The sequence below is a fragment of the Xiphophorus maculatus genome, chromosome 2 (genome assembly GCF_002775205.1).
Source record: "Xiphophorus maculatus strain JP 163 A chromosome 2, X_maculatus-5.0-male, whole genome shotgun sequence".
NCBI classification, from domain to species: domain Eukaryota; kingdom Metazoa; phylum Chordata; class Actinopteri; order Cyprinodontiformes; family Poeciliidae; genus Xiphophorus; species Xiphophorus maculatus.
Window position 1 is genome coordinate 28,245,167 of NC_036444.1, and position 27,465 is coordinate 28,272,631.

At 43.0% G+C, this 27,465-nt stretch overlaps 1 long non-coding RNA gene across 2 annotated transcripts; it reads right to left on the minus strand.

The window, feature by feature from the left end:
• Window positions 1-3,375: 3,375 nt before the first annotated feature.
• On the minus strand, window positions 3,376-27,460 carry LOC111611697. 2 transcript variants are annotated; one of them, XR_002754168.1, is made up of 5 exons: window positions 25,838-27,460; window positions 25,568-25,648; window positions 17,396-17,472; window positions 6,087-6,186; window positions 3,376-5,960 (listed from the first exon to the last, which is right to left on the minus strand). It is a non-coding gene; the product is annotated as an uncharacterized LOC111611697 (long non-coding RNA). The 2 variants fall into 2 exon arrangements; XR_002754167.1 differs by having other exon boundaries at window positions 3,376-6,186.
• Between the last annotated feature and the right edge of the window lie 5 nt (window positions 27,461-27,465).

A 27,465-nucleotide genomic window follows, 5' to 3' on the forward strand; every position in this document is an offset into this window, starting at 1 on the left:
AAATGGACAGCGAAAGGTGCTTCATAGGAGAATTTTACAGAGTTGAGGTGAAGCAAAAACTATGAACACTTGAGGCATTCTGGGTAGAAATCATTTGCTGACAAAATAAAGTGCAAAATGTATAGATTCTTTGCACATCTTTGGCTTAATTACTGCTCTAACAGTGTTGCTTTTCCAGCAAATAGCCAATTAATTGATTACTGATTAGTAATGAATCGCTTATCATGACAAATAATCGTTTCATCACGATAAATCAGATTGTTTCATTCCTATATTCATTCAAGATTTTAAAAAACTCCATGGGTGACCTTAACTGATTATCCACTAGGTGGTGCTCTTGCCATGTGTACGGAAGTGAACCGGTCTTGGAAGGTGATGATGGCACTGAAGTTATACTTTGCACATATTAACTGGTTCGTATAAACGCACTCGGTGTTTTTAACTGGCATGCCGTCGTGGCCGAACGTTTCTGGGAGCAGCGTGTCAAACCGCGCTCGTCTCTCTCTGCTCTGCTGGTTTATTTCGACCTGCCCACACAGAGGCTTCAGTCCTATCCACTTACATTCAATCAATAGCACTTCTCTGTTTCTACAGCTCTGACATCATAGAGGCGTTCAAGAAGAAGAAGAAGAAAGAAGAAGCAGCACTGCTGTGGAGATTACTCTCTTCGATTTCCAGGCAGAAAGAAAAACCCTGGTCTCATTATTAAATTGTGACTCATGTATTTCATATTGAGTATCGAGTGCATTTCATTAGTTCCTCGCCGTACAAAGAGGGGAAGAGAAGAAGAAGAAGAAGAGCACATCCCAAGGTGGACTTCTCGGAGCGACGAGGCAGGAGAGGAGGTCATGGATGGAGGATGGCCTTTAGAGATGCAGCCCCAGAGGCCGGATGCACACTGAGTCTTTGTTTCACACGGTTTCAGCGGCTCGGCTCCCTCCGCTCTATCGCCGTGGCTCAGGCTCAAATCGATTCAATATGGTCGCTGGTGGGTTGGTGATGAGGGGCGGGAGGAGGACAGCTCAACAGAGGGTGCAGCACTCACGCAAAACACACCCAGGACCGGTCTAGACACAAAAGCAGAATGCAAACTTCACGCTCCGCTAGCAGCGGTGTGGTGTTAAATAAATCCTCTCGTTGCATCAGATCCTTAAGGAGATTGCGCAACTTTCTCAGCTTGTACAAATGAGCTCAAAGGGAAGGAGGATTTAAAAAAAAAAAATTTAAAAGTGTATTTTTAAGTGTTTATCTCTGACCCAAAGGTTATTTGAGCGATAAGTGAAAGAAGACGGGGTGAACGAGGGCTCAACCTTGATACGAGATACGGGGCTGCGCTCTCAGACGGTGAGGCAGGTGTGATGCCAAACTTGGCCCAACACCGTCTGGCAGCCGCCTCGCTATCTATGCGTGCGAGAGAGAGAGTGTGTATTTATGTGAGGCACTGGCCAGAGGGACAACGAACACTGTAACCCTCATCTGCTGTCATATGAATCACGCTGGAGCCCGGGAGGTGAGACTGGGCCGAGGCTAATGTTTCCATCTGCTCTGATGGAAGGTTTTAGGACACGACTTGGCTGCTGCTTCGTGTCTGAACTGGATCAGGGTCGTATCCTGACTTACCCCCACATCTTCTCAACAGTTTTATACAGTCCAGGGTGTTTTAAAGTGAGGCTGTGTTAAAAGATTTCCACCTAAGTTGTGATAACCTACCTTCATTTACTGCAAATCCAGATCCAGTAGTTCTGGAGGCTGAAGCTAATGGCCAAGATGAAAGCAGACTTCCACTGGACCGAATAATGTCGTAAAGCAAACACGATTTTACAAAGTTTTTAACCACCATTACATTTGCAGTAGGTGGTTATTTACAAGGAATGGTGGGGTGGATCACTGACAGGAAATTGAAGTTGGAGGCGGTGCGCCACTAATGATCTTCCTATGTAGAAAAAAAAATGCAATGAGAGCGAAACACTTGACGCATTTGCCAAAAAATTTAATTAAAGCAACTTACAACGCAATTAAATTCCCTCTGCTGAAACCACAACGTCGTCGCTTTTTCTGATGTAAATAATATCAGAAACTTCTTGTACTAAGGATAATGTACTAAGGGGTTCCAGTCCAAGTTACTGTTTTTCAGAAAAGGCAAAGCAGTGTAAAAGTACATAAAATAGCCTTCCTTATACAACATTACTTGCATTTACATATTTTCACTGTTTCTGTAACCAGAAACACAAACTGTTTGGTTTCTGGGTTTAGCCAACAGCAGTGCCGGGTGGCTCGTGGCACGTTAAGAGCAGGTGCACCACGAATGGAGACAAAGAGCGTTTGCTACACGACTTCCTGCTACAACGCAAAGTCTTTACAAGAAAACCCAACACTTACCCTTCTTTATACTATAAATTTACTCTGAGCAGACCAGACGTTTTAGACGTCTCAGTGTTTGTTTGACACAGGAAGATCATCAGTGGCGCACCGACTCCACTGATTAACAGACCAATGCAATGTGAAAAGGCTTAAAAGGTTTAAAAATAAATTTTCACATGATGTCTTCTCTGATTAATCATTACCTTTTTAAGCTAGTTGTTAACTTCAGGCTGCAGGTTAGCATAGTGAACCGTGTATAACATGTTCATAGTATGTGTTTAAGGTTCGGTTTCAACGTTTACGTTATGTTTAGGGCGAGAGAGCAAATTTGTTTCATTATAAAGGCTGAAAATGAACTAAGAACTGGATGGACACTTGTCAGCTAATCTAGATTTATATCAAATTAAGAAGAAATTAGGAAGTTACCTCGCCTAAAAACCCTGAACTTAACCTTCAGGCAAGGTACTTTTAGTTGCATAGCACAATTTCAACATTAATTCAAAGTGCTTAAACATTATATTGACATGGCAAAGTAAGTGGAAAACGATGACGGGTTAAACACAGACCAGAGTATACGACGTTCCAGTTATTATTGATCAAAGGCAGCTCTAAACAAAATTGTTTTTAGCCGTGATTTAAAGAGAACTTGGCGTTTCATCAGTTTTCCGGTAGTTTATTCCAGATTAGTGGAACATTTAAGGAATGTTATGGATGATGCATGACAAGAGGAGCTTTAATGTCAGCAGTAGTTTAGAAATCCATCTTGTACACACTTGTCCATGTAGGGTCACATGAGATCTGTTGCCATTGGGCGAGAGAGGTGCAACTATGCACAAACACCCACAGTTTAGAGAGACTAACTAACCCAAGAGTCCCTGCCTAGATTTAAACTCAGGACATTTTTGCTGCAAAGCTACGGCGCCATCAACTGCTCCACCGTGTAGCCCTGGCTTAAAAACCATTACCAGCAACACACAACAGTGAATGTTAAATTAAATAAGCACACAGAGCACCTGAGATTTATTATCTATTTTCTTTTTATTTTGGGTCGTAACAAAAACTTGAAAAAAAAAAATCTTTAACCTGATGCTACTATTGCACTGCTGACAATCAAAAGCTGCTCTCCAAGAAAAGGCGGCTCAGTGACTCAAACTGGTTGGGTTTGTTGGTTTCTGTATGGTGTAGGATTGCTGCCCTTCGGGGAAGGCAGTAGGTTGTATAGTTATCTCCTGATTGGGCAAAATCACTACCCTGAAACCACACAACCTACTACCTCACCCCGTACGAACATCAGAAAAGGCCCTACGTGTTTGCCACTGAACTCAGCGATTTCTAACAAACGTGTGTTCTCTCAGCAACAGGAAACCGACATCCTCAAACGGTCTTTTTGTGACGCTTTGATTTCTATATTTCACATATCACAAAAGTAGTGGTGAAGGAACAGTTTTACACAATGCAGAGGAAGACAAAAGGTAAAATTGCAACGATTGTCTAAAACAAGAGCTTAAACTTGAGAGCAAAACCACCAAACGTTACTACAAACCGTTTGCAACTAAGGTTCAAATTCCGCGTCCCGGTTACATCCTGTGTCCAGTCTGTCCGTAAGCTTGTCATTTCCGGCGTTGAGCCGGTTTCAGAGTTCTCCGGCGCTGGTGTCTGACGACATTACAGCCACTTCAGGAAAGACAGTAAGTTGTATAGTTATCTGACAGAAAGGGTGTGACCCCTAAAACTATACAACCTACTACCTCACCCCAAAGGACAGTCTTGATGTAAAAAAAAAAAAAACAAAACAAAAATAAAAAGACAAAAAAAAACACAGCTTTCTCTCCTTCGCTCTGCTCCCGCCTGAGTTCATGCCTGTAATCCGCTTCGACACACCTCGCTGAATGCAAAGCAGCAGTTATGATTCACAGAAACACAAACACGCGCGGCGCTCTCCTCTGGGACGCCGCGCCGTGAAAGGAGCCTGTGTGTGGAGAGCACAATGTGACAACTGGGTCTTGGAGTTCATGGCTCAGGCCTGAAGGGGAATTCAAATGATCGGACTGGGGCACCCATTTCCCAAACAAATTGCATGGGCAAAGATATTTTCACATTCAAATGCAACCTGTAGGTAACTTGTATGCTGCAGGCGTAATTGGAACTAATAGGTTTAACCACAAAGGTATGACAATGTGCTGCTACATTTAATCAGCATTACCTCCTGATTGTCCCACTTTGAGTTTACGTATAAAAAGTCGGTGGAGCTGATTTAAATCACAATTAAATCAAATCAACACAAGATGATTGAGAATGTTTTAAATATATTCATACCTGCTGTCATGTCGCAAACACAAACCTCAATGGACTGATGATATTTTGTGTGATAGATCCACATAAAGTAGCGTGTAATTAAGGAAAATTAAGGAAATTAATTCATGATTTTTACAAATAAAAAACCTAGTGGTGTGATTTTAGGATGACTTTACTCCAATACCTCTTAAAATTTTCTTTTTAAAAGTCACTTAAGTCCATTTAAACATTAACCAAATGAACAATTATTAGTTTGTAATTTGATTGTGAACAGATATTTTATTAGCTTGTTAATTTCTTAATTGCTCACGTTGCCGTGTTTGTGATTTTAGTCGTTTTGTTTAATTGAAACAGGTCCGTCTTGTAAATGAGATTTTGGATCTCAATGAGACGAGCTGTAGAAACAAAAGTAAAAAAACCCAACAAAAAACAAAAACATTTAAATAAAACTATAAGAAGTGCTGTTTGTACACAAGCCACATGTGGAAAAAGAAGCTCTGGTTTGATGAGAACAAAACTGAACGTTTTCCACTGTAAAACACGGCAGTGGTGGTATCATGCTGCGGGGGAGTCAGTTCTCCAGCAAGAACAGGCCTAAGGCAGAGTCGTGCACAGTTGTGAAGTAAAACCTCAGTCCAGGTTGGATGGAGAGCAATTTTGAAGTCTTGTCACAGATTCTCATATGGTTTTAGGTCTGGCCTTTGACTAGGCCATTCACATGAATATGCAATAATGGAAATCATTCCATTGTAGTTCCATCTATCGTAGGACCAACTTTGACCAACTTACTTGTCGTTGCTGAAGAAAAGTGTCCCCACAGCATCACGGAGCCACTGCCGTGTTTCACAGTGGGGATGGTGAGGTCGGGGAGATGTGTAGGATTAATTTACCGCTTTGGATACAAAAATAAGCTCACTACTGGGTTCCCCTGACCACAGGACAACGTTTTCACGGCGCCCTCTGCAGGGCAGGTGGCAAACTGCAAACAACGACAGCTGCATTTACGCTGAGATTAAATCACACACAGATGGGCTCCATTTATTTACTAAGTGGCACTAATTGGTGGTTCAACGCAAATGCACACCACACTTTTCAGATTTTTATTTGTAAAGAAAACCAAGAGTTATGCATCTTTCTTTGTATCATTTCAGGAGTCGCTATAATAAAAACACATTAAAGTTTGTGTTCGTAACACGGCGAAAGGTGTGAACGGTCAGGAGGTGTGAACACGTCTGCGAGGCGTTGTCGGAGTGGCGCAACATGCACAATGCTCTGTAGGGTTTCTTGTTTCCTGAGCTGTTTTTCTTTGTTTCCAAGACAAGAAGAGCGTGAGCATTACTGAGAGTGGCTGAGCCCAACAAAGCGCTCATCCCGGTCCACATGTGTGGAGCACAGGGCCACAGCTGCTGCTCTCTGTTAATGCTTCTCACCTGCTCCGTAACATGCGGCGAGGAGCGCCGACGGGGGCGAACGGGGTCGGCTGGCCTCCCACCCCGTCACGGTGTCAGTAGCACATCAGGTAGTCTTCACCTAAAAAAATTTATAAAAAAAAAAGAGGGAAGAAAAACCCAAGAGGGAAAATCCGTTACTTCTGTAACAAAGGAAAAGGCGAAATATTTCAACATGATGACTTTTAGATTTGACGTCTGTGAGATCAATTACAAACACCCCAGAGGTTGTCAGCTCATACATGGGGGTCGAGTGGGGGAAGTGTGATTTGTTTTTTCTTTCTTTCTTTCTTAGGAGTGAACATACTTTTCAACTTTCCTCGCAGCCCGATTGATTTTAATTTTTTTTTCTTCTGTGGTAAGCCAGATCAGGCATGGCCGATATCTTATATGCTGCTTGACAAACACCACGGCATTCTCCGTGTTTACTCTCCGCACAAACACACCGCCGAACAAAAAGTCACGCGAGGGCGGCCTCGGCCGGCACGTACTCCTGGAGAACTAGTACCTATATGCGAGGGAACAAACGTACAGCACAGCACATTACGGAACGGTATGTCTTGAGCCGAGAGGCCCCATTGTGTCTGCTCAGTGGCGAGCCTGAGCCTCCCTGCATTATTCAACGGTGCCTTACTTACACCATAGCATTGTGGATTGTAAGTATGCACAAGCACAGACCCGTAGAGACACAAAAGGAGCGTGCCGATACTCTGCAGATGGAGATAAGCTGACAGGGGACGAATGGAAACACAGAGTACGCGCACACTTAAAAATAAATCAACAGGAGACGGGGATCCGTTTCAAGATCTTGCTGCTAATTCACGATGTGTGTTGATCTACTAACTATAGTGTAAATAGAAGAGCTGATAGTTTAAGGAGGTGAGATGCAAATGTCATTTAGACTGTAACGAGCGCAGCACACTGCACAACAAGTGCGTTACGCGGCCCCGCCCTGCTTCGCTTCTATCAGTTGCACATCCCAGATGATCTGCACCTGACTCACCCTGCGGTTACAACGAGCACCAAAATGGAGCTGGAAGATGCTAAAATTAGATAAGATCGGTGGATAACATCGATTTCACATTTAGTTATCGGCTGATCACCAATCTCTCAAAATTAAGGGAATCTTAGCGAATTTATCGCCTGGTGCACCTCTACTTATTTACAATCATAACTGCGCTTATTTTTACAGGAAATAGAAGTAGGAGACAGTGCATTGCCAATGAACTTCCAGTGTGAAAACATCTACGGAAATCTGAACATGCAACAGTTTGTGGTCCAAGTAATTACCTAATGTAAAAGCATTGCAGGGTAAAAAAAGGTAAAAATTATACAATTTACGTATACTGTTTACCCCACTGTTAAATCAGACAATTACTTAAACTAAAAACATGTTACAAGTAAAATCATTGTTGATGCACTACTTCCTGTCTTCATTTCCTGTACAAATAATTATCGACACTGCAAACGTGATGACTGCTTACAGGTTCATAAAACCACCGTCATGTTTTTGAGATGAAATGTTTAGGGATTTTGATCTTAGACCCTCTTGAATTACCTTTAACCTCTTGGTCCAACCTCTCTGGATTTACACACTAAATGAGGACGCCAAGAGAGTTGCCTACTTCAACTATTGTGAGCTATTGTACCACTCGATGCATAAATGGTTTGGGCTCTAAGTAAGGAATCTCTGCTAGAAAAATGTAAATCACGTTTGAGTCCTGTAAAACGCTCAGCGACATGTGGCCCTGACTTCATAAGGCAGGGTCAAGGCGCACTCCTCCCAGTCTGCTGACTGGACATACTTCAGTCTAATATAGTTTATGGCTGCAGGGTCCTGGCCAGCTGAGTGCATGTTCAGAAAAGCTACTGCTTTCAAGTGAAGCCAGGTCTTATACTGCAGTGACAGAGAGACATTCACACCTACACGCAGCAGAGGACACGCGCGCCCACAAGCTTTTTCACCCGAACGTCGTCCACCTTACAAAGTTCAGCCTTCTCAGAAGTGTGCAATCGCGGCAAAGCATTCCCTTCAGCTGTGCCACCGACACGCCGCTTCCATCGGCTCCTCGGAGGTTCTGCGGTGCAAAATGTCTTGCTTTCCACACCTCACCGTCTCGTAATGTCACACGAACGCATGAGCAACTAAACAAAGTCAACAGACGGGCTTCGCGAGGACACGGTTTCAAGACAGGCGTCCACTCGCAGCGGCTCGGCGACCCCCCCCCCCCCGAGGGAGCCAGGCACAACATGATCTTTGTTTACATCATCTTATTTTCACAATGACATTTGCAGCAAAAAAATAAGAAAGAAAAAAGCGCACACTGCCTAAAAAGTCGCTGCAATTCAATCACACTTGAGTCTTGAGTGCCTCGGCGCCGATCAATCAATACCCGAGCATAGTTTGACTGAAGTGACAGTCGAGGTGGAGTGCTGTAACCCTGTAACCTGATCTGTGGGCTCTCAAATCTCTGCGGTCAGTGGGTGTAAGGACTGTTCAGGAAAAAAAGAGGTCCTTGTACAATCTGTGACCACTCTTTGCATGTATCTGGTTATGATTTAAGTCATCCTGATTAGATCAGTTGTCCAGTTGAACTGCAGATTTGTAGTTGTGTTCATATTGAGTCGTACATCTAGGGCAAATTTGCTAAATTGTGCAAAGTTCAGCAGGTTTTGCACACTCTATTCCCACTTTTTTTCCTTGAAGTATTTTACATTTTCTCAGGTTGCAACCACAAACATGGTTTGAATTTTTTTATTATTAATATATATTTTTAATACATTTGTATTTATCGTAATATACTCTGACTCCCCCAGACTTTAGAAAGAGCTTACTAGGGCTGCAGCCCAGGGCCAAAATTCTTGGAGAACCCACAGATTTTTCTTTTTTTTTGATAAATGTATGTTTAGCAAACATTGTACTTTATACAATACTAATAGGCCCATATCAGGCGAGATGCAGTGGCGGCTCCAGCTAAGCTAAGCATTTTACTGAGGATGCTATGACTGATTTTTTTCTCCCTATAGTTATCAACACACACGCATCAGTATTGTTATTTTAATCAGATTGATTTGCATTTATTTGACGCTTAGACGTCAGCACAAAGCCTTCAGCCATTAGCAAGATTACTTCCAGATAATATTACATTGTTTAGGTTAAAACAGCATTCATGACAAAGGGGATAGACAAAGGACAAAGGAGAGTATTGGCTTGAACATCCATCGTGGTGGAGACATGGATTTAAACATATTTATTTATTTTTTATTAACTTGTGTTTATTTAATTGCCTAATTAACCGCTACAGGGCTTGATTTGACTATCACTATTATGATAAAAACATGTTATGCTTACTACCGGTTATCTTTGAGCTGACTAACATGGTAGTTTGCTATCATGAACACTGTCAATATTGTTGAATATTGTTATCACCTAGATAAGGGATGTACACTTTCTGACAAATTGCGACCGCCGATTGGTCAGTTGCTAACAAATACCCTGGAATGATTGGGGGAGGATGGCTCCAGGTCTGCATGGGGGCGGAGCCGGCATCATGTCAACTTTTCCTGGAAGTGATAGTATGCATAGACAAAGTTTAAATCCTCTTGTGGGATGTGTTTTTAATTTTTACTCAGTATATAATAATTTCTTTGTATTTTGCATCTTTTGATAAAAATGCCGCAACAACTACATATAAGTAATGTTAAATCAGATAAAAATAATAAATGCAATATTTTCTGGGGGTGCTATGACTTTTCCAGGGGGAGCTATAGCACCCCCTAACGCCGCCACTGGCGAGTTGCATAAGCATTTTTGGATTTTTATGGATATAAATAAAACTCGCATATTTGAAAATTGTAAAGTCATGGTAAATTTGTTTGGGAACAACAAGGAGCCACTGGTCAGGGAACGTATGAAACCCACAAAGCATCGCTTCATAGCAGCTGATATATTACTTAATAATGTACTGTAATTTGAATTGGCAAAATATTTTGTCCTCAGTGGATAGGGCACCAAAACTGGCCCACATCCTTGTAAATCGGGCCCTGCTGACACTCCTAAACAAATCAAGTGCCTTTTACAAAAGTCTCCATACTTTTTGATTCCATGTTTTTCCAGAATAAAATTTCCTCTGCAGACTTTTATACATCTGAAATCTATATCTGAAAGTTTAATTTCAAAACATTCGCACAGAACTGTGTTCAAATTAAAGACTGAATTGGAACAAAGTACACAAAGTAAATCAGTGTATAATTTAATCTCTATAAATCCAGCTGCTCTGCGAAGGACTCACAGGTTTGAATGTGAGCGCCCTATCCGACTCTGGTGTGGTTTGAATGCATATGTGGAGCCAAGCAGACAGGAAACTGTTGCAAACGCAGGAAGCAGACTATAACGCAGTGCAGTATGGGTAAATGCGACCAAAACAAATGAGCGAGTTTAGCGCTAGTGTGCGGAATGGCTCGAGATCTTTTCCCAACAGCAAAAGAGAAATTGGATAATCACTGAAATCTGACGGCACTCTATTTCTATGTAGATTTCTCGAAGAAGAAAGTTGCGCTCATGTCTTCTTCAGAGGTTTTAATGTTGTTTCCCTCAGTGGTTCTTGGTGCAGCGCCACCACAGGCAAGATGGGAAACAGGTTTTTTAATTAGTTTGGAGCGTTTGACACAACGCAGTGTGAAAATGTAACAAAGGTTGCAATCAAACCGAGTCTACCAACCAGATGTGAAAACACTCTTTCATTTAAATTTGGGGATTTAAAGCCTGTCCATTGTGGTTGATTTTTACAACTTCTGTATTACATTAGTTCTTCTATTTATTTGGAAAAAAAATAAGTAATGCTCCTTTCATAATGTAAGTGATTTGGTTTCTGCCTGCTTTAGACAAAAGATGTCTGAGCGAGGATGGGAGGAATCCAGATAGCAATGGCAGGGGCATTTATAAAGTGAAGCATGGTTACTGTGTACCCCCCCGCCTCTACCCAGACCCCCCATCTATTTATACCAAGGCCAAGGGGCAGGCAGCAGGAGGAGGCAGGATAGGAGCTGGGGGGTGGAGGGGTGGTGTGGAGGGTGTGGGCAGGTTCTGTTACACATGCCAGGGGCAATGGCTGGGGCAAGCCGCAGGGGGATTCTGCTCAAAGTCAGACAGGCTGACCTCCCTGTCACCTTTGCATGAGGCAGATATTATGCTTGCAAATCATGTGTGAGCGTGTGTGATATACAGAACAAGAGTTTTTTACGGGAGCACGCGCGCCGGTCCGATTGTGCGTTGCAGCTTCACCTGCGCGCCTAAGCTCGGGTTTCGCCTGCGAGTTTGTCGCTGCCGATCAACATGTGTCCTGACGTGTGTGACGGAGCGAGGCAGCGAGCGCGCGCATGAGCTCGTAACGCTGTTTGTGTGTTTGCCTGTCAGGATAAACTGTCCCCTGGTGATTTAGCTCTCCACTGCGCCCCCGGCAGAGCCATAAAAACATGCCAGGAGAAGAGGGCGGGGATTAGGCAGACTTAGCTGATCCCTAGCCTTGCAGCCCCATCTTTTAGTGTAAAAATGTGACCCTAATCATTGTAATGACAGGGTGAGCAGCAGGGGTTTGCTCAGACCACTCTGTCCAACCTTGCCAGCTGCCTCTCATTTCTCACACATGCAGTATTTTGACATTACGTGCGCGGAGGAGCAGAAAGGGTTTTGCATGCGCACAGGCGGGAGACTCAGTTCTGCAAAGAAGCGGCTTTGTTTAGTTTTAGACATCACATTTTGGAAGACATTGCTTCAGGGGAGACTTAGAAACTTATTTTTGTGAACTGCATCCTTCAGTGCGAGAACCAGAAGGAAGCTGCGATTCTTGTGTTCTGCGTTAACACCAGGGGTGCATTCACACCAGCCCTGTTTAGCTTAGTAATTGAACTCTAGTTCGTTTGTCTACAAAGTCCGGTTCATTTTGGGAGTAATCGTAATCAAACTCTGACGTGGACCAAAAAAGCAAACTCCGATCCGACTAAAAACTAAGGTCTCTGTTTGATTAATGTGAAATCTGGTGTGGTTCGAAAGCAGGACCATCGTAAAGGGAATTCTGGGTAAAAACAACCAAAACAAACAAGCAAATGTAGCGCCAGAGGAAAAAATGGCTGATGGTGTTTTACCAAAGACAATAGTGAATTTCTATTACAGCTACAATCTGACTATACTCCATTTTTGTTGAAAAGAAGCTTAGCTCATGTCTTCTTCTGAGGTTTTTGTGTTTCCCTCAGTAGGTTCTTAGTGCAGCGCCATCAGAGGCAACACGGTAAGGAGTTTGGTTCGTGCATCATGAAAGAGAATCGCAGCAGCTGAAAATGTAACAAATGTTGAAACTTTGGTCCCCAATCAACCGGAGTCTACCGGACTATGAGGTGTGAAAACACACTGAAGCCACACAGGAGCCTGAAAGTAAATGTAAAACCTAGTAGGGGGAAAGGTTTTCCTTTGCTAGGGAAGGAAAACCTGTCACAGGATGCAAAATACTTGACTGAGGTGGAGGTTCACATTCTAGTAAGACAACAACCAAGAACATACAGCCAAGCTTGAACGGAATGGTTTGGAATCAAAGCCTGCTGAAATGGCCTAGCCAAAGCCTGGACCTAAACCAAAGCCAGGGACTCTGAAAAAACTGAAACTGTTGCTCACAGATGCTTTTTGTTCAAGTTTTGACCAAATATATCAGTCTTTTGATGAACAAACAAAACCAGGTGTCTCTTTTCCTCCACATTTATAAACTTTTTAACATCCATTGTCTTCATGCCAGCAATCATCTACATTTGTTTTTTTGCATATTTCAGCACTGATGTTGGAGAGCCGCATGCCATGAGCCGCCTGTTGGGTCTCTGGCCATTACCACAGGTTTATAGTCCTTTTGCTTCACCCAGCCTACAGGCATCTCTCTCCCTTCACCTTAACCAGCGCCTCATCAGGCTGCATCTGTTGCCAGCTATATTTAGAGTGGGACACATGGATTTAAACTCCGACTTACAGATGAGAGGGAGAGACGCGTAACCTTTGAGAGGTTGTTTCTTCCAGGCAACAGCGGAGTTAAGTCAGCAGTTCTAGCTGAAAGCTGCGGCCGTAAATATAGCCCAGTTAGCCGCAGATAGAACCGAAAACACGGATTTGGCAGCGGTTATTAGCGAATGTGCAGTTTTTTTGCGACAGCTGCCAGAGTGAAAGCGAGCGTACAGTAATGTTCTCCGATAAGGAGACATGGAATCGGGGAAAAAAAACAAAACTGTGATGCGTTTCTGTGGCTTCGAATCTCCCCCTCTTCAAGTGGAGGCCACATTTCTGCCTAAAAGCGCTTTGAGCACGCCGCGGCGCTCGCACCACAGTCAGCGTGTGATATGTGACCATGCTGCATGGCCATCTGCTCTATATAACCATAAACAAACGCGGGCCGGCCAGCTCCGCCATATCACTTCCAAGAGGTCTAGGCTGTCTAAATGTATTCATGCTTTAGTCTCTGGGTAGATGGTGGAGCGATATGCCCCAGAAACCGACCATGCTTATGCAATGGCATTTAATAATTCATTCCGCAAACACAATATGGACGCCGCTCTGTCCCATATGCAAACACATGAGCAGATTAAGGAGGGAGCAGCCAAAGGGGACAGAGTGCATGCTGCACTGTTAACGGAGCTCCTGACTGACTGGCTGCCTGTCGCAATGAGAGATCGTCTGTGACAGGCCTAAATAGGCTGCCTATATCTGACGACGAGGAATGAGGAGGGGGGATTTCTGCTATGTTCTGCAGCTAGAAACTAAGTTAGAGTCTAAATTTGAGACAGTGTGGACGTATTTATACATATGGCATAACTTCGAGCCTCGCAAATGTATTTGCACCCCGTGAACTTTGCCGTGTTGCGGCTGCAAACTTCGGCGTACTTGGATGGGATTTGAATGCGACAGGCACAGAACGGTGCATAAAAAAAAGGTGTGGGCTGTAAAGAGAAAAAATCTCAAAAGGTGCAGACAGCATTCAGCCCTTTTACTCCGATGTGCTGAAATAAAATCCACCAGTTGCCTTTTGATCGCCTAATTTGTAAAGAAGAGTCTAGCTTTGTGTAGTTTCTAGTGCAAATATCTTGAAATAGAGGAAAACGAACATTTTGAGCGAGGTTGAAGGGTTTATTTTAAGTCAATAATTACATAAAATCAGTTAACAGGCAGATTTTTTTTCCACTTAGAGCAAGACATTTTCCCCCATGTTGCAAGTGAAAATTCTGCTAGTGGAAAGTGGAACTAGTATTTTTTTTTAAAAAAATCTATTTTTAAGAATTATTGACTCAAAACAAGTTTCTATAACTTTATTTCAATGTGTAACTTAAGATATTTTCACTAGAAACTAGTAGGAAAAAAAAAACACTTGGTAAGATTTCGTGTTTTATGAATGCAACTGTTGTTAAAAGAAAGCCATCAGAAGACATTCTGCTGTTATAACGTGGGAAAAGATGCTCTGTTTAGATGAGACTAAACCAATATTTTTGGCATACATGGAAAACTGTATTTGTGGGAAAAACACTGAGAAATTGTGGAGGAAGCATCATGGTTTTGAGAAATGTTTTTGTATTTTTTTTGCCAGGAAGTTTCAAATCAGATTGGATTGAAATCAGATCAGGAGTATTGAAACAATATTTTAAAAACTGATGTCCATCAATCGACCTCCATCCGATCTGAGTGAGCTCAAGCTGCTCTGCAAAGGAAAAATGGGTAAAAGTTTCAAACTCCAGATAGAAGAGTAGCTTGTTTGCTCTAAATTGCGTAAAAAGTGAAAACAAAGCAATCAACTAGCCTGGTCAGCTAGAGTAAATCTGAATTATACTGATTCAGATTTATCATGATAGAGTCCAAATTAGCAAAACAATAAAGACCTTATCTAATTGTACTAATTCATTTGCTTTTATCAGATAAAAAGAGCAATGAGAAGTTAAAAAAAAAGCCTCATCAGACACGTCTAGATATCTGGTATCTGTGGTCTTAAGGGTCAGATGAGAGGAGGATCATCATAACATCTGCACATGTAATCAAATGCCTGGCGCATACAGGACTCCAGATAGTTGATGTAGTTAGAGGTTGCGAGGCGGGGCCGGGGCCGGGGTCGGGAGGGTTACCGAGTTCATGTGATGCAGCCACAGCAACAGCAGCGTCCGCTCAGGCTGAAAACAGGTATAAGGGCAGGCAACGTGTGTTTATTTAGAGAATCACGAGCAAACAAGTCGAAGGAGAACACGGGCAAATAACGCACGGCGGACGGGTGGTGCGAAGCAGCTTTGTGTCATGTGATAAAGAACAGCTGACGGAGGTCCACCCTGGGCCAGCTTTTTGGACAAAAAGAGTTGCTTTTTTTTCCTCTAGTCAGCCAGAACAGAAGTGAAACAACTCTCCGTAAGAAACAAACAAAAAAGAAAAAGAGAGAGACGGTTAACGCTCTGACGCTGCGCTTCCTGCGACTCCTCTCCGTTTATTTTAATTCGCTCCTCAACCCGGCGTCCAGTTGCAGCCTCTTTTCCTCCGCTCCTCTCCGTCCCTCTCGTCCAACTACCTGACTACTTTGGCAGCGATCGCACAAAATGGCGGTGAGGGGAGCCGAGTGCTGGAAGGCACAAGAGTGGAAGCCATTTTCTCACAGATCCGGGCCCGGGCACAGAGAGAGAGGACTTTCACTGTACGCCTGGCGGACGGTAAAGATTAGCCTGAAAGCGTTTTACCGTGAAGATTATGTTTGTTTGGGTTTCTTAATGTACTCCACTAATAAGCCACTGGGACCTGCTCGGGTTTCTTAAAAATGGAATAAAGCCGCAACGTCCAGACGTTATAATTTTAATCTGACACAAGCGCACAAAGAGAAAGGAAGAGACAGTAAACAAAGCCGTGAGACGCCGTGTGCATAACAAATGAAAGATAGACAAAATCGTATCGCTGACATCTGAATAAATAAAATACAAAACAAAACAACAGGGATACATTTTGATAAATTTCAATTTATCCTGCCTAGAGGTGCACCGATCAGTCAACCAGAGATGGGGGAGCAGCTGCAACTCAAACATCAGCAGTCAAATCATGTTACTTTAAATATTTTCACACCTGATAGTCGACTGGGTTTGATTCTAGACTTTGTTCGATTGGGATAAAAATTGCAACATCTGTTATCGCCTGGTGCGGTTCGCTTTCACGCTTCACTATGTCACATGAACCAAATCCTTTGAAAAACCTGTTCAGCCCCCTCACCTGTGGTGGCGCTGCACCAAAACCCACTGAAGGAAACAACACAAAGACCTCAGCAGAAGACATGAGTGCAACTTCCTTCCTTGCAAAACGTAAACAAAAATGGAGTAGCATCAGATTTTAGCTGATTTAGAATTGCTCTAAATCTTGCACAAGCCATCGTTTTGGTCATATTTACCCAGGATGCCTTGCATCATAGTCCATTCCCTACTTTTGGAGCGGTTTCGGCTTTCACATAAGTGTTCACTTCAACCGCACAGAGACGTGGGCTTTTAGGCGGAGGAGAGTTTATGTTTTTGGTCCGTATCAGAGTTCAATTGCGCATTCAAGCCTCATAAAACAAACTGGGCTTTCCATGCAAACAACCTGGACTTTAATTAAAGCGAACTGAACAGGGCTGGTGTGAATGCACCCTTATTCTCATGCAACGCTTATGCAAATGTTGGACTCACCTTGGCATGCCAGATGCTTAAAACTAAAATTGAAACTGTCAGCATGACCTACTTTCTGATTAATTAGGCTAATAGCTTTCTGTCCCTTTAGGGCTTCATGTAAATTATTGAAATTTCATTCCCAGATGGTCTACTGCTCCTTAAATATATATGTGACAAAAATATGCTGTGAAAACAAGGCAAAAGTAACATGCCCCACTACAACACAGTTGAACTCCACGGCTTTTATCCCAATATACATGCTCTATTCAGAGAAGGATTGCAGCAAAATATGTAGACTTAACATTCCACAAAATGTTCCTCAAGACGAAGGTAACATATTTCTCAATACTGCAGAATCCAAGATGAGATCAGATAAATGCTTTGACACGGTAATGCAAAAATGAATTCATTTGATTTTGTGCTGAATTCCAAACATTTCCTGTTTTGTGTTACAGGCTTTGGGGGGGAGAAAATGTGGATTCGCCACATAAGATATAAACAAAAAGCTAAACAGTTGGTATTGGCCAGGAACTGCCTGACTGGTGCATCTCTAATCCAAACTATACAATGAATCAAATTTATAGCGCCATAAAGATACTTACAATGCTGCCTTTGACTTCCCACAACGTCACTTGTTGGCCAAATATTAGTGCCAGAGGCTAGAACGCCATCCCACAACCTGCAAGAGGGAGAGAGAAAAATCAAATGAGAGCTCGCAGTGCAAAAAAAAAAAATGCTAAAAAAACCAAGAAGTATGAGCAGAAATCTGATCGGCACAACGATGTGTTAGAGAGTCTACGGGCAGGAGCGGAGGGGCTGCGGGGTCTTCTTCTTCGTGGCCTGTTTACTAATAAGCTCGCCCCACAGCTTGGCCCGGCCGTAGAACCTCATTAGCCGAACACGCAACACGCCACACTCTCTTAGCTGGCCCCCGTGCGCCACTGTCGGCGCCGTATGCTCTCCTGACACCAACCGGTCCCGGCCTTGGCCTTGCCCAGAATCACCCACTTGCTGGATAGACGCGCACGCGCAACTGGCACACTTGGTTCGCTGAAAGCCCGCGGTGTCATGTGCGTGGGCGAAGCGGAGCATCTGCGTGTACTTGTGAGCATAATAACCGCCTCACTGGACATACAGCACACCATGACCCGGTTTGCACATCGCGGACCACGTGCAGGCCTGCGCGGCGTTAACGTACACGGCGATCTCGTGCGCGGAGAGCCAACACGGCCGTGTGGAGGTGGAGCGTCATGAGAAACAGCAGAGCTGGTTAGTCATCCATCTGAATCTCAGGCTGCAGAAGACAACCACTACAAAAAAAAAGAGCGTGATGGAGGACAAAACGAGACACTAGCACCGTCCTCCAGCAGACCCAAGGAGGACCCCCTTCCCCCTGCCAATTAAAAGGCTCCACTCGTTGTTTTGGCAGCTGCCAACCGGTGATAATTCTGTACAAGGACGCTAATCTCTGCGTGGGACATTGCTGGGGACTCGTCCCTTTAAATTTTGTCTCCTAACATTTTGTAATTACAGGCACCGGCTTGGAGCGCTGCCAGCGCATGTTTGTGTGCTCATGAGTAACCCAACTCCTCCAGCCCGTGGAGGGGAGATTCATGTCCGATCTGTGCGCTCACTGTGAGTGTGGGTGTGCTGTTTTTATGTGCATGCATGTTGGTGACTCACGGAGCCTGGTTTGCGTACAAGCAAAGGGAATAATCTGCAGTATTTTTGGTTTGTGTATCACAGGGTACTGTACAAAAGCATAGATTACATCACCTTGGAAAAGGACTTGCACCCCTTGACTTGTTCTCTATTACAATCACAAGTTGCTGCACTTTTATGGTACTTTTTGTGACAGGCTGACACAAAGTAGAGCGCAATTGTAAAACGGCAGGAAAAGTTTTTGACCAGTTTTTTGTTTGAGTGTGTTTTAGGCCAAGTCCACACATAGCTGGATATTTGACAAAACACATACATTTTTATGAATTTCGTCCACATGAAAACTCTGCTTAAATTCACTAATAATTCATCAAAGTGGAGATTTGAGAAAATACAGAAAAACAAAGATTTAGGATCCCGCACATTACAGTCTGCGATAAATAATGCACCAACATATTCACATAATTGAATTGCTTACCCTTGTATCTTATTGACTTTATATTCTAATAAGCAGTTTAAAAGTAGCTCAGCCTATACATCTATCTATTCACACAAATGAACTTCCTGCTGCCATGTTGGATTCCTAACAGGAAGTTGTTGCACTGAAGCAATCTGATTGGCTGACACAGGTTTTAGCTTCGCGCTCAACTGCCCCCTATGGGTTTGATGCGTTTACAACAACGCTCATGTGCAATTTGCGTGGGTTTATGAAAAAAAAAAAAACCTTTCTCGCAACAAGACCTTAACCAGTTCACAGAGACTTTTTTTGACCACGTCTTTGCAAAATGACTCAATTAGTCAGATAGGATGAAGAACGTGTTTGGAACATCAGATACCAAGTTTCGCTACAAATCCATATGAATTTATCCAACATATGGAAAGGAAGTGAGCTAAACCACGGTGTGCTAATGATGTTTCTGGGGCCAAATATGACTGTTTAGCTCAGAGGTATTCAATCCACACATTTCCTTCTATAGCATGTTAAAATTTGAAGAAAGTAATGTAAAAATATATATTACTGGTGCTCTTCGTTTCATTCTGTTACAAAAAATTCTTAAATGAAACCATTAAAAACTGCTAGAAGGTGCATTTGTTATTATATCTATATGTAAAAGCTCTTAATCATTTCAGCTAAAGTTTTTAAGAGCCACAGGTTGCAGAGCCCTGCTTTACGCCCTCCACAGTGGGTCAACCTTAACATTTGCCAAAAGTGATATAGAACTGAGCAGTGTTTTTCAACAAAAGGATAATGACAAATATCACTATTAGCAGTATGTTTATGCTATATTTGCATAGCATTTAAAAAATAACACAGCATAAAGATAACAGCAATAAGAAATAATGTTGTGTTGGCTTCTCTTTTCGTCATTAGGCTGAAAACTTTATTTTAAATGTGTTTTTAATGTTTTCATTCACTTGTAGAATTATTTAACCGTTAAAACTAATGAAGTTGATGAGTAACAGTTCTGAAAGATCATGGTGGTTTTGTTTCTCTAGTAAAATGTTACTTAATGAGAATGAGGGTAAACATGTCTATTTGCATTGTGAAGGTTGTTGACCCCTGACCTAAGCCATTCATCACAGCCCTGTCCTCTGTCCCAGCTTCAAGATTTTTGCAGCCTCTTCAACTAGTTCTTTGTATCAACAGCCACCTATCTTTTCCATCAACTCTGCTTGCCTGGCTTTCTGCAGTGCTGGGTTTCTGTTACACTTGAGGGTCAACATCACCTTCCAAATGATAAAAACAAACATTCAAAAAGGCCAACAATTAACAACAACTGGAGTACTTTACAGCCCACAAATGCTCCACAAGAGCAGAAGAATGTGTTCTCTTTCCCAGAGGTGCACAAACAAAATTACATCATTCGAAACCCAAGTTTTGGAGTTCTTCCAGCTTTTTCTTGATGCATGTTCTGAGCAGAACGGGTTTCTTGTTTGATGTCAGAGAAGTATGAAGGTGGGGTGTTCAGTGAGAAGGACCAGTAAAGAGAGGGGAAGCTATTTTAATTATTTGAGCTTTTATTTTTTTATTTTTTAACAAATTTATGCTGATCCCAAAACCCTAGATTTAGACTTTCATGACCCCTCAGTATAAACATTAACACACACCGTCTTAGCACACTGCAGAAGATAACATCCACAGCTTTCCTGATTTCTGCTCTTGGGGCTGCAGACAATCAGCCGGAGCCAAAACTAAAGGAGCCAAAACTACTGGAGCGCTGAGTTACACGGTGGAAATCAGTGAAAAGCCACTATAACAATGAGCTGCAATAGCAAAGCCAAAACTTGTGCATTTCTCCAATAGTAGCCAAGATCATTTAGTTCTTTGCTGATGAACTAGTAACAGAATGATGGAGTCGAAATGAACCGGGCGGGGCGGGGGGCAGCGGTTAAACAGTATTTTCATAGCTGAGGAGTTGCAGGCGAGCCTTTTCAACACTTCCAATTTTACCTTCATGTGGAAATATGTTGCTGATTTTGCAATTTTTCTCCCTCTAACTAAATTGCCTTGGCGACAACGGAGGCCAAGGAGCTGGGGAAATATACGAGTTCTGGAAGAGAGAGGAGTTGAGCGGGTGCAGCTCGGGTTTTATCTGGAATATCGCTTTCGCTGGCAGGTACATAAAGCAAGTATCTGTCCCGGCGACGAGCGCTGAGAGGCGCAGACCTGTGACGTTACAGATCACGCGCATCTGAAAACAAACAATCATCATAAGGGCAGAGAAGCGGCTTGATTAGAAGTCCCAAACATTGCTTAAAGGTGGAGTCTTTATGAAGTGGGTCACATATTCAGCACAAATTTGAGAAGGGGTGAAATAGCAACAACACAAAAAAGCCTCGACCTCTCTTAAGTGAAGGAGGCCATGATGCAAAGCAGCCATTTGAAAGTCACACAGGTCTAGTTTCAGAGCGTATGCAGGAAAAGAGGAATAGGTATGGGGAAGGAAAATCCACATCATCCGTCACCCTGAAACTCTCCCCCAGTCCAATATTATGTCATTATGACCGCGCGGACCGTCTCTGCGGAGTTACTGCGGTTTTCAGGATAAATTACATGTGACACTCCCAGCTGGCATCCTGATTAACACGAGGGGAATAAAACAGCCAATCCCCCAGCAGCCACCGGGGCTAATGGCTTCCATGTATGGGTTAAAAGCAAAAACAAAAAACGAAGCATAGCCATTTATGAAAAAGTCAAACCAATGTTTAAAATCCTCGTGTTATCCTCTGAAATAACTTAGCCGTCGAGCATAAAAGCGAAGATGGAGTGCTTTGTTAGTCCGTTGGCGTGTGGAGCGCCTCGGCCTCGCCGTCCTGCCTCCCTCCCCCCCACTCAGACCGGGCAGGCACTACATCAGGAGCGGCCTCGTGCGAGTTTGTGCCGCAGCCTTTAGTGGCCACTGTAGATCCACTCATCTGCTCTCCCCATGTTCCCAGTGCAGGAGGGAAGGAAAGGGAGAGGGAGCCTGGTTAGTTGCCGCCATGCAGACCTGATCAGAGTTCGATCTAAAGCTGTTCGAACTTTAGCTTCATAGTGGGGTTTAACAATCTCTAATTTAAAATTTTTTTTTATTACATCAGATGTAGCAGCTTCTACGCAACAAAACAGAAAGGTATCAAAAGGTTTTGCAGAATGGTTCCGGTTTTAGGCCTTCAATTTTAGGCTTTTCCCCCCCTGCTAGCTTAATTGTGTACTCACTTTTTCTAAATCCAGATGTACAAATGGGATCTTTCAAATACATATTTTATTCTTATTTTACTCAAGTTCAATAACCGCATGCAAAAATTACCCATTTTATGTTACTTCTGGACAATTATTCATCGTTTGCAACAAAGGTGCGTCATTAAAAGTCAAATTAATTAAATAGTGATAAAAATCTAATCAGAAACTCACAACTACATGCAGTTTCTTAGTTTTTGTTCTGCATTACTTCTTATTAAAGTGAAGAAGTAAAGAAAAAAAAACCCAGAATCTTTGTTAGCATGTCAAAATTCACACATTTAAACAATGTGTTGATTGGGCCCCCTGTTCACAACTTCGCTCTGGATTTGATATTAGGCAAATTGAATGCAGCGAACTCATAAAGGAGTTCGCTGCTTTATGAGTAACAATCATCCCACTTTGTCCATTAAACCAACAGAGCAAAGCAATGGCGGCTTGTTTCTGTCTGAGGCGCTGGTTCGAACACACTGGCAGAAACGCACAGCAGCTACGCCACACGTGACCTTTCCGAGACACACCAATCAGTAATGCTCTGGAAATGAAACTCGTCTTTTATTTCAACCTCCTGAGTGAATTTGTGTTCCCCCCCATTAGTTTCAGCACACTTGAATCCGGAATCAACATTATTGTCTAATTAATTATTCGTGCTGTGAGACCATATCTATTTGAAGAAGCTCTTTTCTTTATCATTCTTTGCTCTCAAAACATAATTTAGGTGGTAAAAAAGTGAGGATATAAATTAAACCATTCACACTCTGATAGATAAATATTAGAAAAATTTCACAACAGAAATATATTCATCTGATGGACGTACTGTATGTGTGTATGTACATATATGTGTGTATATATATAAATATACACTGCTCAAAAAAAATAAAAGGAACACTTAAACAGGTGTTTAACACTTAAAGTGTTCCCTTTATTTTTTTGAGCAGTATATATAAAAAAATCCACAATGACATAATTACGTAATTTTTTCTAAAAAGAAAAAGAAAATCCCAGCAACGAGCCTCTAATCATTTTGCAATCCAATCGACCTTCACACACACACACACACACACGCCCACCCCTCCCCACACACACACACAGCAAAAGACACGCACTCTTCCAAACAAATATCTCTAACGTGAATAAGACTAAAGGAATCTCAGCAAAAATAAAAAAAATTCTTTTAAATTATGCACCTGGTGAAAACTATATCTGCATTTAAAAATATACTGTAACCCCCCCCGCCCAAAAAAACAACAAAACAACAAAAATTAAAACAAGAATCCGCTAACTGTTACAATTGGTTAAAATAAAAAAAAGAAAAACGTTGTGGCGTGACTCAGAAATGTGACTTGACAGAATTAAGTGAACGACAAGAAGCTAAAGATAAGCAATTTTAATTCATGTCGATCTTCAGCAACTTTGTTTTGTTTTATTCTTTTCGCTCAGTCCTATTCGTTTTGTTACATTTGGATAATTATTGTTTTTTTTTATTTCATAATGTTTGTTTTCTGCAAATGGCACATTCTAAAAAAACCCCACAAATTTAAGCACAACTCCATCTCAAGTTCAAGGTTAAAGTCGACCTCAAGTTCAAGTTCAACCACAAAAATAGCCCTTGAATTTCTGTCTATTTTTTGCATTGTGTGTGCTGTGTAATACAAAAAAAATGCTTATTTAAAATTCCCAAATAATTATAAGGACCTGTTGCAATCTGGGAAAACCATTCTGCGGATTTAAGAAAGAAAAAACGTAAAATGGCCGACACATGAAGCACTGGATTCAGACCGTGAAACGGCGCAAATAGAAGAAAAATGTTTATTTTCTTTAAAAAAAAAATAAGCGTCTAGTTGTTTTAAAAGAAACAACTAATAGCTAGCATTAACACAACCAGCCAATCAAGGGAAAATACTCACTATTGCACATAAGAGTTTGCCTGTGAACTTGTGTTTTGTGCGTGCGCTGCCGTCGCGTGCGTATTCCTAGCTGTGATTAATCCGAAGTCAGCTTTCGTGCGAGAAAAAAAACAGAAATGCGTCTCCGTCGGCTCTGTCGAAGCCGTCCTCGTACTCAGGTGGACTCTGACAAAAGAGGCGCCTCAGCACCCTGCCATCTGCCTCTCTACATGCAACCCTCGACTGGAATCCTGCCATCCACTGCCAAAAAAGGCCCGAGGGGTGGAGAGCCGCCATGCTCTGCCAGCCCGAGATGTCTGCCCACTTCAGCAGGAGCTAGCACTGAAATGCATTTAACTCGACCGCACATACAAAGAGCTTCAATCATCCCCCCCAAAAAAGCCCCGAGTGACGTCACAGTCAGGTTTGTCCTTCAAGAATGCCCTCTTCTGTTCGGCAGCACGACAACTTGGGAGCTCGTTAGAGAATCACAGAGCAGGAATGGGCGGATAGAGACGATTCGATGAATAGAAACGATGCAGGGATATATAAAAAAATATTTAAAAAATTTATTTGACATTTTGGTCCATTTAGATCTGTTAATAGACTTACAAACCAGGTGGGATAGGTAATAAAGCCACAATTTAGATTTTAAGTGTATTTGTTTGTTTTTGCGAAACAAAATTCAGCAAAAAATATGTCGCGTTCAAATTAGCATAATGTACACTTTACAAAAAATCTGCAAAAATTATCTTTTAAATTTATTTTTGCGTTGCAGTTGCTTACTAAAAAATAAATACTTGCATTTATTAAAACAATTTAAACGGAGTAATCAGTTTCAGCGTGATTTTGCTGAATCTGAGACATAAATACAATTTCTTCTTGCATTCAAAAACACAGATAAGGATCTACCAATCAACCCAACCCACCTATCCACACACACTCCCACGCACCCCCACACACACACCCCTACACACACAAGTCTGGTGTTTATGTGATCGATATACAGATATTTTCATTATAGAGCGAATTTTAGTAAATATTCTGATAAACATTTCGCTCCAAAGACCCGGAAACGGACCGAACCGATCAGTACATTATGTCCTTCTCTGCATCCGAAGCTCGAACCGCATCCCTCGAATGAAATTCCTCCACAACTACGGCCCTCCGCTTATTCACTGATTCCCACAAAGTGCAATCCAAGAGCCACTGATTACTTTTGCTTGCTCACTGCTATTCCCCCCCCCCCAAAAAAATGCAGTAATTTAGTTCCGGAACCCCCAAAAAATAATAATTCAGAGTGAAAATCTTCTCAGTTCTATGCTGGTTTTTTGTCTGTTTTAAAGTTTCAGACGGAAACGGGCCCGCAAGAGTTAAGAAAGTTTGAATTGAATAAAATTTTTTTGTAAAAAAAAAAAAAAGCATCTAAACTTCGCTTTTGCAAAAAGAACTGGTGTCGAAACTCTGCAAGAATATGTGCGTGAAATAAAAATAAAATAAATACTCACAGACTCCAGAGAGCGAGGAGGCGAATGTTTGTTCTGGTGATGAATTTCCGTCCAGCTCTCCTCGTCGTAGATCCGTACCTCCTGTTAAGAAGAGGAGAGAGCCATGAGCTCCGGTTCAGAGCTTCTTCAGGTACCAAGTGATCCCCCCTGCCCAGGAGCCCCTCTGCCCCTTCCATCAGACTGTCCCATTTCCAGCTCAGCCTTCAGTTCCGGCTGCAGCTCTTGGGGTCAGTCCCACCTTCGAGCCTCGGCTGCCACCCCTCCACCCACCTTAGCGATAGCTAGCCCGTCTCCTCTCCGGCGGACGGTCCGGTCTGGGCCAGCGACGCGAGGCCCGACACAACGAGAGGCCGCCACGCGGTGGTCTGCGGGGCTCCGGCTCGGCCCTGTCCGCCCCGGTTAACAAGTCTTTCCGTGAGGAATGTTAGCAAACAGGCACACGGCATGTCTGATGCTTGCAAATGGCACAGGCGCTCCAAATCCCAGCCTCGGCATGAATAATGCAGCTTTTCCGTACGCCGCTCTCCCCTCATCACGCCCTGAATCAGATGCCTTCACTCCGAATCAGAAAAGTGTCAAAGTGTTTAGTTTGCTGCTGAAACATTTAGTTTCAACAGCGCGCACACACAGAAATACACAATCACAGGGGAACAATTTGTACATGCAAGGGGGCGCAACGTGCAAACACCAGATATTCCGATGCAACTATTCAAAGATTGTTTTCCGACTCGGAACGTTTCCCTCTGCTGTTGAGTTTAAAATTTTCTTTTGTCTGGAGTTGGCACCTGTCCCAGAAAGCGCTTCGGCTCAGCTCTCCACTCGTTCCCTTTCAGTCAGTGTGAGGAGGGGAGAGAGAGAGATAGACGGACAGAGAGAGAGAGAGAGGGGGAGAGACGAACGGCAAGACACGGGAAGGAAACAAGAGGGGGGCAAAAAGCGGAGCGAAAAAACAAACACGGTACGGAAGTTCATGCGGGTCAAAAGTGGCGATGGCGGACGGGTGTTTAGGAACACTGAAACGTGCAACAGCCGCCTTCCGGCCACACAGGCCGCGTTCTCGCTGCCATCCACTGTGTGGTCATCCAGACCGCAAGCGTACCGCAGGCAGGTTACCCGAAATGGCGTCCCGGCTCTCCCATCCAGCGGAGAAATTTCATCCCTCGTGCCCCCCTCCCTGCCCTCTGGTCCCCACGCACCCGGCCGCCGAAAAGGAAGAAGATTTAAAAAAAAAAAAAAAATCCATCCAAAAGAAAACCAGAAGAAGCGAATAAATTCGACACAAAAACCGTAAGCGGAGAGGAGGGGGAAAAATATCCCCAACAAAGTTAGAATATTTTGTTCTTTTTCAGTAAAAAAAAAAAAGAAATTAAACAGCAAAAGAAAATCCGAAGATGGACGCAAAAAAATCTATGCGGCAAAAGTCAGAGAAAAGGGCCCTGGAATATCAACTTGTTGCCAGGTTTTGCAGAACTGCTGCTGTGCAGCTAGTTGGAAGCAGAGGGTTAAAATCCAGCTAGTAGTGAGTGAAAAAAAAAGGAAAAAAAAAAAAGAAAAAGCAGCTCCGTCTATGGAGGGGCGGGCTGTGGGGAGGCCCTGACTGTAGAAATAGCAGCACTTTTTTTCCTCTCTCTCTCTTTTCCCCTCGCAGAGCTTCAGTCTCCCCCTTGCGTGAGGCTGGAGCAGAAAGAGGGGAGCAAACGAAACGGGGAAGAAGAAAGACAGGAGGTTAGGGGGGGTGAAAAAGAGACAGAGAGAGAGAGGAGATGGTGAACGCGTAGTGAAGAGGGGGGGTGTTGCTGATGATGAAATAGAAGGCGTAGCGGAGCGCGAGAAGCCGTCACTTTTTCATCACATGTCCAACACGGCGAGGAACTGTATTTGAATTGAGGAGGAGGTAG